This window comes from Myotis brandtii, unplaced genomic scaffold (genome assembly GCF_000412655.1).
Source record: "Myotis brandtii unplaced genomic scaffold, ASM41265v1 scaffold508, whole genome shotgun sequence".
NCBI lineage: Eukaryota > Metazoa > Chordata > Mammalia > Chiroptera > Vespertilionidae > Myotis > Myotis brandtii.
The window spans coordinates 113,446-125,278 of NW_005369365.1; the positions used below are offsets into that span (position 1 = coordinate 113,446).

Here is an 11,833-nt window from a genome sequence, read left to right on the forward strand (position 1 = left end):
GGGAGCGTGGGGCAAAGTGCCTAATGAGTCGTAGAAATTTGATGAACTAAAACAAAGCACAGGCACCATTAGGTTGCTCCTCGGTGGCAGGGCGGCGGGCTCGCACTGCAGGCTGCTGCTGCTCAGCACCCAGCCCGAGCCCAGGGCAGCGCCCCGCCGGCTGTCACCCGGGGCGTGGACATCTTGAAACCCAGCTCGGAGGCAGCTGCAAGTTAAGTGCAGGTCTCGTTCTGCAAGGCTGCCATCAATGCATCTGCAGCCTTATCAGCCTCACACTGGCTCTCGAGTGAAAAGAAAGGCAGGGCTGGATTTCTGCTGGATTGCTCCCCTTCCCCTCCCCTCTTTGGAGATTTTTTTTGGGGAGGAGAAGAGAGGTGATAATGATAAAGTCACATGAAAAGAAAATGAAACACTTGGCAGTCCGTCAGATGACTAATGCAAGATGCTGAGGATGGATTTGCAGAGTGCGCGAGCCATCCATGTGTGCATCAAATTAGTACGTTGTTGCTGCTCAGAATGGAAAGTGCTCCAGCAATGCGGCTGGCTGCAGCCGATTGGCTGCTTACGCTGGAGAAAAGGGCCAGGGCGGGGAGGGGGCTCCCGTTTAAAAAGCACATTGTTTATGGGACCCGGGCACAAAGGGTTTAATTCAGAGAGGCAGAGGCGATCTCAGAACTGCCTGCTTTGTGCCGGGGGGAAAAAAAATGCAGCCGCAGAAAGTTGAGTTCCCGCTAAAGGACACTGAATATTTCAAATCTTTCACACTCCATAAATTGCTCTCTGTGTGTCTGACTTCCAGATGTTGCACTTGAGTTCTAAACAATCACACGTTTGGAAGAGAGAAGAGGGAAGTCTGCCTTTTCTTCTCCCAGCTTCAGTAAATATTTGGGGATGATACAAAAAGCAAGAACATAAGCCTTTACATATCCATCTTCCTTAAGACTTGAAAAGCCCCCATTTGGAAGAGAGCCTGCAATTCTAGTCACTATCATGAAACATGATAATGAGGGTGTTCGTTTTTTAATTGGGATCCCCCCCCCCCCCCCCCCCTGACCTTCAGTAAATCATAAAGCAAAATCACATATCCTCTTTGTCTTCCCTCCTCTGAATGCTCCCTAAACCCACCTACTCTGCCAAGAGACAGGGCTGAATGCCCTGAGCAGGATGCATTTGCAGTACTGTGCTCTTGGTTTAGCATCTCAGCCCGTGAAAATAAAATGCGCCTAAATAACTGCACACCTGGCAGACAAAATATCTACAGAGTCAGGTCCATGATTGTCCTCCGGCTCCTAGCCCAAGAGGTAGAAAGATCAAAAAGGGCCCACATAAACTAAAACTTCACTGCAATTGGCAGGTGTCATTTCAATGTAGTCTTGGGGTTATAACAACAAGGTATTCAAAATGATGGCAAATACTCTTCCCTAGGACCTGCCTTTCATTTCTACTTCTTCCAATCGCCCTATTTTACCACTCTATTTTTTTTTCTCCGTGCGATAAACAATCAAACCATGTAGCTTGAAACACTTTTAGAGGTTTCTCTAATCAACCTTATTGTTATAAACCATGTTCTGCTAAATAAAATATTGAGCACAAAATCTTCTTGCAACAATTTAGGTGTAACGTAATGCTTGTTTATATTACAGATCAGTCATTTATCTTGTTCCTGTGCACCTTTATTTCTTTTCAAATCACCCTCTGAGAATTCAATCAACACTTTAACCCCAAAGAGCTAACTCTGGTGGGGTGGAGGTGACAGAGCCCCACACAGAGCAGAATGTAGTGTTCACAACTCGGTGAGAGCTTAGAGTGTGGCAAGACTCGTTTCTGGGGCAGGAAGGACTTGTGGTTAGTGCTGTTGACAATGAGCTAGAATGAAAAGAGGAAGGCATTGCCACAGGTCTCAGCTAACAGAGAACGGAAGTTCAAAAATGGGGCTGGTGCATTTTGTCTGCACAGAGCAGTTAGTACAATGAAGGAGCTAGGTGAGAGTATACCAGTCCCGGCATCTAAACTTAGAATTCTAGAGCACGCATTCCGTCATGTCTCTCCAAACGAGAGGGCATTTTTACTTTCTCAAAAAATGCACCCGTAGTGGAGCGCAAAGGAGGGGAGATGGAGGATATCTCTTATACCTTTGGTCTTTATGTTGCTGAATCCATATTTATAACCCCCTTCCCATCAGCCATACTTCAGAAATGCCTGGAGACTTCTTATCACCCTGAGGCAGTGGGGTGTTGGAGCTCAGGGCATGGGCTCTGAATCATGGCACCACCACTTCCTAACTGTGCCACTCTGGGCCTCAGACTCTTCATCTGTAAAATGGGAAGAGACTTCATCTCCTACAGTCATGTGCTTAGTACAGGAAATGGCCCAGAGTAAGTGTCTAATAAGTGTTAGCTATTTCTATTTTTAATCACTTCTTTGCAGTTGTGACACACTTGAAATGAGTGACGATCACATGTCTACTTTTCATTCCACATTTTCTCATGGAATAGGCTCAAACACAACTCATATCCTAAATAATAATAAGTATCTTTTAATGAGCATTTATAAGCTAGATAGTGTGCTAGCTACTTTACATACATTATTTCTAACCCTCGTAACAACTGTAGTGAAAGTATTATTTTCCAGATGCACATATCTAAGAAATAAGTTCCCTTTCTGAAATTACCAGCTCACAAATTATAGAAGCAGAATTCAAACCTAGGCCCAAAGCACAAAATATTTCTAATCCATCATGTTGCCAAATATTGCATCAGGTCTGCCTTTGACTGAGAGTGTACAGCTCACAGCAAATCTATGAGAAGACAAGGCCAAGAGCAAAACATACTGGGTCCCTGGAAGCCCAGCGCCAAATAAAAGGTACCACTGCGAGAAAGACACACACCTGTCCTCTTCCTGTCAGTGAGACCTGCTGAACTGAAGAGTCTGTTAGGACTACTTTACAGCCCACATTTCCTCACTAATCACATAGGTGTCTCCATCTCCACAGATTCCCTTCCTCTCTATTCCCAGTCACCTCAATAAGTGCCTCTCATCCACATCCAAATCCCTTCCTAACTACTTGCATTTTGCAAACAACTATCCCAAATATTTGCATCATATTTGCATAACAATTCCTTCCTTAAGTAAATCCAAGGACCTCTAGCTGTTATACAAATTCAACAATGACTACAACAGTACATCTTCCTCAAGGAAAGCTTCCCTGTAGGACAGGTGGGTCTCCCCACCCCCCATCCATGTGATGCTGAATCCCATGCCCCCCACGCCCCCCTCGTATTGCAATAGCCTAGTTAACTGTGCTCTAATGCACACAAACTCCTGCTTTGGACTCCCAACTTTCTGCCTGGCTGAGGCTCATTTCTAGCAGAGACTTAACTGACTTCTTTTGTCCTCACGGGGCTACCAGCACTGACACTTCTAAGGAAGTCAGAAACTGTGTCCCACAATTAACCCTTTGGGGGTACTTGCCAGAGGCCACGGAGAGCCAATGTGCTCTTCAGAGGAATAATTATGGGAATAGATACCCCAAATCTCAGCAAGACTCTCAGTAAGACCTATTTACTAGAATCTGATATTATGCTTAGAAAATTAGACTAGCTCGCTTCTCTGCACTCCCCAGATCTCCTCAGCACTCACCCCCACTACAGTACAGGAATTAATTCTAATTCAAATAATATTTATCGAGGGCCTACTCTTTTCTAGAAACCTTTGCCAAGTGTTTGACATCCAGTACCATGACAGCTCCAGGAAGTTGAAATCGTTACCCCCATTTTGGAAATAAAGTAACTGAGAGTCGTCATGGAGGTAAAGTGACTTTTCCTATGTCACACCCTTTAGAAGAGGTGCCTGCAGAATCTGGACACATGAAGATGTGAAGGCCAACTGTCACTGCTCAATATTCCATAAACTGGGTTCCTCTAGGGCAGTGGTTCTCAACCTTCCTAATGCCGAGACCCTTTCATACAGTTCCTCATGTTGTGGTGACCCCCAACCATAAAATTATTTTCGTTGCTACTTCATAACTGTAATTTTGCTACTGTTATGAATCGTAATGTAAATATCTGATATGCAGGATATATTTAGGCGACCTCTGTGAAAGGGTCGTTTGACCCCCAAAGGGGTCGCGACCCACAGGTTGAGAACCGCTGCTCTAGGGGGACGTTTCCTATGGACTCAGTGGCCACGTGCAGGCCCTAGACACAGGCACATACATCTCTGCTGGCACCAATCCTACAAACTGCAACAAGAGCCTGAGTGCCAATTACGCTTTGCTCTTGGCAAAGAGCCAACTATAAGGCTCCTCCCCCCGGACAGATGCCATATGGAACCAGACCACAAGTTAGAGAGCACTAAGCCGGTGGGCACTGGTGGTATCAGTCTCAGAGCCAAGAGGGAAATGTCACGATGTTTGGCGGAAAATGAGAGTGCTTACTTTCTGCTTTCAGCACAGGCATTGACCTACTTCCCTACTCCATTTTGGAGTAAAGAGAAGTAGATCAACAGAAGGTATGCAAAATCCTTGGAGGTTCCTTTAAGCAGCAAAATGTCAAAATTATAATAACTGATTGAAATAAATGATTATAATTATTATTATTATTACTATGATTAATTCCAGGACAGCAAGCTTTTATAAGGCCCAGAGAACTGCACGTTTTCTTTTGGAGAATGGAAACAAAAGAATTGATATTTTTGTTCTTTTTTGAGTTCCTTGGACAGCAACTTTCTGCATCACATCTCCTTTATTTACATAAAAGGAAGAACAACAAACTTACAAAAGGGGTATGAGAAATGCCAAGTGGCTATAAGTAATTATATTAATGCTGAAAAAAAGACATAAAATGCCACGTCCAGAAGATATTCAAACCCAAAACCAACACAACAAAGATGCCTTGTCTTGAAAAATATTCTGTAGAAAGATAGCTAATCTCCCTGGTACTTAATAGTCTTATTATTCACATGCTTTTTTATCCTCTGTACTTTTTTTGTTCTGTGGAATATCCTGCATCAGTTCTGTCTCACTCTGTGCAATGACGGAAATGTCTTATAATCTGTACCGTCAATATGGTAGCCACTAGTTACCTGTGGCTTCTAAAGACTTGAAAGTGTCTAGTCCACCTGGGAAACTGAATTTTTAATTTTACTTCACTTAAAAATCTAAATAGCTCTAAATGCAAATATACCTTAAAAAAAACTAATTGGAGTTGACATTCACTAAAATATTATTCCATCATGAGATTGTTTTGGGAAAATGGGAATGAGGAGCCAGGAAAATGACGTGGAGGCTTGAAGCACACGACAGCATGTTGGTGGGACAGTGGGGCAGTGGGTTGGCAGGCTTGGGCTCTTGTCATGGTTCAGCATTCAACTACGTGTGGAATCCCACGCAAATCATATAGTCATTCTGTGCCTTGGTTTCCTTACTTGTAAAACAAAGAGCAAAATAGTTTCCATCTGGCTCTTAATTTCGGTTATTCTATAGTTATGGTTTGGAACCTAGATGATGATAATATGGAAAAGATAATTTACGTAACATGACCAGCTGCCTGAAACCTTGGGATGATTCCCTGTGTCCAATTTAGCTCACAAGTGACTAAGGCATGGGCCGGGGAGCTGATGAGTGTCACCTATACTGTGGGAGTGCAGCCTGCAGGCTCAGACAGAGCCACTGGGTGGCTGGTGGCTTGGGGTTGCTGCCAGAGCATCATCTCTCTCAATTTGTGCTAATTCTTCCTAATATCCCAACCGCAGTCCCACCATTTCAGTCAGCTGACAGGCCACTCTTTCACAGGCCGGGGAATTGTTTTCTAATAATCGCCTGTACTTAAATAAGAGCACATGAAGAAATGTTGTCTGGTGATCACAGGAAATTGTCCAAGACTGAGCCGAACGAGGGAAAAGCAGCAAGAAGCTGGTGATGGGCCTGGTGCCTTCTAGTGGGCAACAGAATGGGCATGAAATCCAATATTGTGATCCATCTACATTGTCCATGTTGTTATTTTGTTATTATTTAAGGACAGAATTCTCTCCCGACTGGTTGGCAGTGTGGCACCTGGGGACAGCAGCAGCTCCTTCCCACGCTGCAGAGAATATTCCAGAACCTCGGACTAGGCCTCCCCAGGAGCCTCCTCCCTCTCCTCTCCACTCACCACAGCCTCTCAGTTTAGAAGAAGGGATCAGCTGTCATCCAACCTCCTGCGCTGGGAACTGCACCTCCCATTTCAGAAAGCCTCATCTGTCTGCCTTTCCACAGAGCGCCTCTGGCACCAACGGACGGACGGATGAACGGACGGACGCAGCTACATCTTAACCCTGGGGCCTCCTGGGTTGCTGAGTGACTGTGGCAAGCTCAACAGAAATCTCTGGACATGTTTTCTCACCAATAAGAAGACCAAACCAATGCCATTCCTGTATTTACATGGAAGGTATTGTTACCACTTACCAAGTGTAGCAAAGCCTTGTGAGTCGTGGCCACACCAATACAGAATGGGGCCCCAAATCTCGGAGGTGAGACCTCTGAAGATCGGCTGAATTCACAGATGATTCCCTGGCTCAGGTGATACCCTAAGTCAGCGACTTTCAATCTTCCTCATCTCATGGCACACATAAACTACTAAGATTCTACAGCACATCAAAAATTATATTTGTGTGTGGATCTGACAAAAAAAGGTATCATTTTGACTCATTCACACTGGACAGCTATTGTTGTGTTGGCTGTTGTCAACTTTCATTTGACAATTTAAGGGAAAAGAGGTCAGTGCCCCTGATAACTAGTCAGGTATTGCATATTTTAAAAATTCTTGCGGCTTACCGGTGCCTGCTGCAGGACACTGGTTGAAAATCACCGCCCTAAGTAGCTGGAGGAGGCAAAGGCTTTCTCCAAGGGCTCAAACTGTAAATAAATTAGTTTGTGCTCCTCTGAAGAAAACGTTCAAGTTTCCTACAAGTATACTTACATGCAATATGTTCATCCCTATGCTTTGCCAAAATTTGAAATAAAATTTCATTAAGAATGTAGGTTTTATTCACAGACAGCTGGGAAAGAACACATATGTAACAGGCATTCTGGTGGACTGCTGGAGTTAAGGTTAAATTGTATTTGGTTGGAGGTCCAAAAGCTATACAGATGATCCTCAACTTATGATGGGGTTATGTTCCCATAAACACACTGTAAGTTGAAAATCTTGTACGTTGAACATGCATGTACTATACCTAACCTACCTAACATCACAACTTAGCCTTGCCTACCTTAAACATGCTCAGAACACTTACAGTAACTAAATTTGGGCAAAATCATCTAATGCAAAACCTAATCTATCTATCTATATAAAAAGCTAAGTGTCCATCTGTCCAACTGGTAGCTATGACACACACTGACCACCAGGGAGCAGACAGTCAACGCGGGAGCTGCTATGACGCACACTGGCCATTTAAAAATAAAAAGCACCGCCCTAGCCAGTTTGGCTCAATGGATAGAGCATCGGCCTGCGGACTGAAGGGTCCCGGGTTCGATTCTCATCAAGGGCACATGCCTGGGTTGTGGGCTTGATCCCCAGTAGGGGGCTTGCAGGAGGCAGCCAATCAATGATTCTCTCTCATCATTGATGTTTCTATCTCTCTCTCCCTTTCCCTTCCTCTCTGAAATCAATAAAAATATATTTACAAAAAATATATAAATAAATGAAAAATCAAATAAAATATAAACAGCACCATGGACCTGGCACCAACAAACCAACACTCAGCTTCCCCCAAGTGGGACATAGGCCGCACCACCACCCCAGAGCGACACCCCATCAAATCACAGACCCCATGGTGCAAAATGTGGCCCACACCCCAGCCCAACCCGAAATGGTTGCTGTGGGCATCAGGTAATGATGTCACATAACAACACCCGGCTTCCTCTCCCTAGCGACTAGCCTCCTTCGAGTTTCTTCAGCCCAGGAACACAACTTGCTTTATAGCCAGGTGTGAACATTTACAGTTTAACCAAATGTCTGTGAAGCGTTTTCATGTATCTCATCTCATTTGAACCTCACAGAAGTCCTGGAGTAGGTAGATAGGAGACTCGTTAGAGTCCTATTTTCTTTTCATTAGCTGGAAAACGGAGACTTAGAAAGCTTAGAAACTTGACCCGACTGAAAAGAAGAAATGGTGGACCTTGAAAATGACTTCAGGTTTTCTCTCTGTGCAGAATATAGTGAAACACTGCTGCAGTTAAATATTTTACCCTTTGTTCTCCCTGCATGATCTACAATAATAATCTGCTTTGTGTTGATATTTACTGCTGTGTTGCTGACAATGACCTGAAAGAGAAGTTGGGGTGCTTCACTGGGCTGGAAAAAGTTTAGCTAAATCAAAAAGTAGGTCTAAGTAAGCAAGTTTGTTCTATATCTATAAAAGGCTAAGTTGACTTGCACATGCGTGATACATATAAAGCTCTCGCTGGCACCAATCTCACACATGCGTTTCGATCTGTCATTGTCAATCGTGAATTTGGTTGACACTTCTATTATGGAGAAAGGGCGAAGAGCAACATTAAAATATTTCTTCTAATTAATTTCCTTTCAATGTGCAAAATCTGTGTACCGAGACACTAGTTTATAATAAAGTGTTAAATATCTCATGTAATTTATTATGCATATTGCTTTTGCACCGCCAGAAAGGTGCAGAATCTCAAGTTGAACCAATCTGAATCAGGGGACATCTGTACATTTGTTTAACAGGGTGAATGAAGCATAACCCTATTCCTGAGGAAAAGGCTGCAAAACACAGGCCTTAGGATTCACCAAGCGAAAGAGAAACCTTATTACCTTACCTCAACTTGACCGCTAGTAAAAGGCATAAAGCCGGAACACCCCCACAAAGAAGTAAATGTGGAGGCATCCAGGCGGGACCTGGAGTCTGAACACACAATGACCCTCGCTGGGAAGGCAGCGAGGCAGCGGCCCTGGACAACCCCTGTCCAGGGAACTCATTTCCTTCGGTGATTTATCAGAAATAGTTCAGGGGACTGCAGAGCAGAGCAGAAGGCATTTGCACAGGGAGAGGTTTCTCAGATGAACTTTCAGAAATGGCAATGGGGAAATAATAATCACACAGAAGATTTATATCGGCTTCACATTTTCCAAGTGCGCCAAGAGCGCACATTAATTAATCCTCCCCTCATGGCTGAGGTCAGGATTACTGCCCCAACTTTACAGATGGGGAAAGGAAGGGAGAGGGGGACCCACCTGGCTCTGGTCTCCATGGCTAACTGCTGCAGAAGTCACCTGTTTGCTTGGGCAAGTACTTGTAGATGCCCCCTCCGCCCCCCCCCCCGCAATAATTAATTAACTGAAACGTGAATCCTTATGAAACAAAGACACATGTGGGAGGAAACTAAGTAGTCATCTGAACTTCCCAAACTGAATATTGATTTTTACTAAAAATTGATTTTTACTAAAATTCCAATTCTAGCAGCAAATGATGAAAATAAGGGATGTACACTGAGAGCCACAAACAAAACAGACATGGTGCCAGGTACCCTGGACCTGGGTTTTAGCAACTGTGCTTCTCAAAGCAAAGAATCCCCGCGTTCACAGCTGTCTAAAGAAAACATTTTGCTGGTACTTATTCATGCAAGAGAAAGCAACCAGAGAGGATTCTCAACCCTCTCCACCCACTGAAGAAATACTAAACCTGCCTAAGTTTTATTCTCACACGCGGTCCTTTTCTTAAATTCGTATTACAGTTATTGAGACTCACTTTATGTCAGGCATGGTGCTAGGTGTGAAGGAGAGAGTTGAAAAATAAACAATTAATGCCCTTAAGCTACTCAGCCAATGAGAAGAGACAAAACATGTGCACAACATAAAACCCAAATACAAAGGGATAAGGCGCAGAACAGAGCGATATAGGGCCTGCAGAAAGCCAGCAACAAGTGACTAATTTGGCTGCGGGCACTGGCATTCAGCATTCTAAACCACACTTCACCCCTGTGGTCACATTTTTAAATGGAATGTGAAAAATTCAGAGGCAACGGATGATAAGCTGTACTCTTTTACTGAGCTGACAAGGAGACTGAAAGAAAGTAACTGAAGAAAAAAGTAGGCTGTGACAAGGATGCCGAGACTTGAGAGAAAGCAGGTGCTTCTCTCCCACGAGCATGCACTTGAGACAGGGGACCTGTGCAACACTGGACAGAGTGCCCACACAGACCCATGGCTGGACGACCATCCTGTGCACTGCTGGCCGTCACACTGGGGGGCACAGCCCAGTCCCCGACCTATGCTGGCTTGCAATGCCATAAACTGGGAACCTACTGCCATCCATAAAGCCCCACCCATCTCTGATATTTACTCTGAGCTAATTCCTCCAGAGGTGACCATCTCTCCAATGTTCCTGTCACTACCACTCGTGTGAAAATCACTTCTCTGAGCATGTCCATTCAACCCTCCAATCTGACCTTCTATAGCTACAGCTGACAGAGAGGTCTGGCCTCACCTCAAACTCAGCATATCCAAAAATAATCTTGTCTTCCAATTGGGTTTCATGTTCAACTTCCCTGTTTTTCTTACTGGCTCAAACTGTACCCTATCCTACCCCAAGTCTGAGAAGAGGGACAGTGTCTTCCACAGAACACACACTCAACGCCGAGTTATTGCTAGTGTAATCTCTAATTCTTCCCTGACGACTGAACCTACAGAAACAATATTACTGAGCTCCTGATCAGTTAGTTACATGGTGAGATTGAAACTGTGAGGACAAGGATGTCTTAATCATTAATTCAGTACGTATTTATGAAGTGATTCCACAATCCAGGCACTATTTAAGGTGCTAGGGAATACAGCAATTAATAAAATAAGGTAAAATTACCTGTATGGAGCTTATATTCTAGAGGGGAGCATAAAATGAGTGAAATAAGCAAACCTAAGAGATTAGAAAGAAATCATTTCAAAGGAGAAAAATAAAGCAGGAAGAAAGACAGGGAGTATTGGGTGTAGGATTGCAATGCTACATCAGGTGTTCAGAGAAGAACTCATTTGAAAGGTGAGCACAGTGCCTTGAACTCAGTCTCAGGATATCCTCAGTACATATTTCCTGAATGAATAGATTTAATACAGCAAGAAGTCTTACAATTTGTAAAAATTAAGTCACACATCACACAATTCGTCACCATTATTATAAAACACTGTGTTGTCCCATCTAGTACTGTTCCATTGAATCTGAGGGTCAATACACCTCATTGCCAATGAGTTACGTGCCCATTTTTCTCTAATCGCCCAGTGAGTCCACTTGTTCCAACACAGCCACTGTCGCCATCCCAGCTATCCTGATGCGAAAACCACTGCAAAACTGTTCAGAGAGCTCTGCCTCCTACTCTGACCTAAAGGACAGACTTTACTGAGCTTTGTGCTCACCTGGCATTCCGAACTCTATCTACCCTTCCCTTAAATATTATCTGTCCATTCATTATTCATTTTATCGTTTATCAATGGCAGAATTGAATCTCAGGCTGGTCTCTCCTCAAGCTGTTTTTTGGCCAACCTTCTCCCGTCATAAATGATGTGTAATCAAGGAATACAACGTAAATTGAATGCCAGCCCAAGGGATGCAGCCAGCAGTGTAAGGTTTGATACAAATGTGTGAGAGATTAGTAAGTCACTGCTTCTTCCAATGATCCAGAAAATCAAAAGTTGACAGTAAATAGTACCTAATTACGTCATATTAATGACTGTAGCTTAGGTCAGAAAACAGAATCCATGTGTGAAGAAATGTGATTCTGTAGACTAACCTAATTTATTAGATTCAGATGTGTTTCTTTCTTTCTTTCTTTCTTTTTTTTTTTTTTTTT

At 43.6% G+C, this 11,833-nt stretch overlaps 1 protein-coding gene across 5 annotated transcripts in view; it reads right to left on the bottom strand.

The window, feature by feature from the left end:
- The window catches only part of LOC102245558 (CUGBP Elav-like family member 2), a 592,914-nt gene that overhangs the window by 111,610 nt on the left and 469,471 nt on the right, over positions 1 to 11,833 (bottom strand). The window contains exon 1 of one of the 5 annotated variants that reach the window (XM_014548446.1): positions 67 to 307. The exons of the other annotated variants lie outside the window; for them this stretch is intronic. The gene's annotated coding sequence lies outside the window, so the exon portion shown is untranslated. Of the gene's footprint in view, positions 1 to 66; positions 308 to 11,833 lie in introns of those variants that run through there. 5 annotated transcript variants of the gene reach the window in all.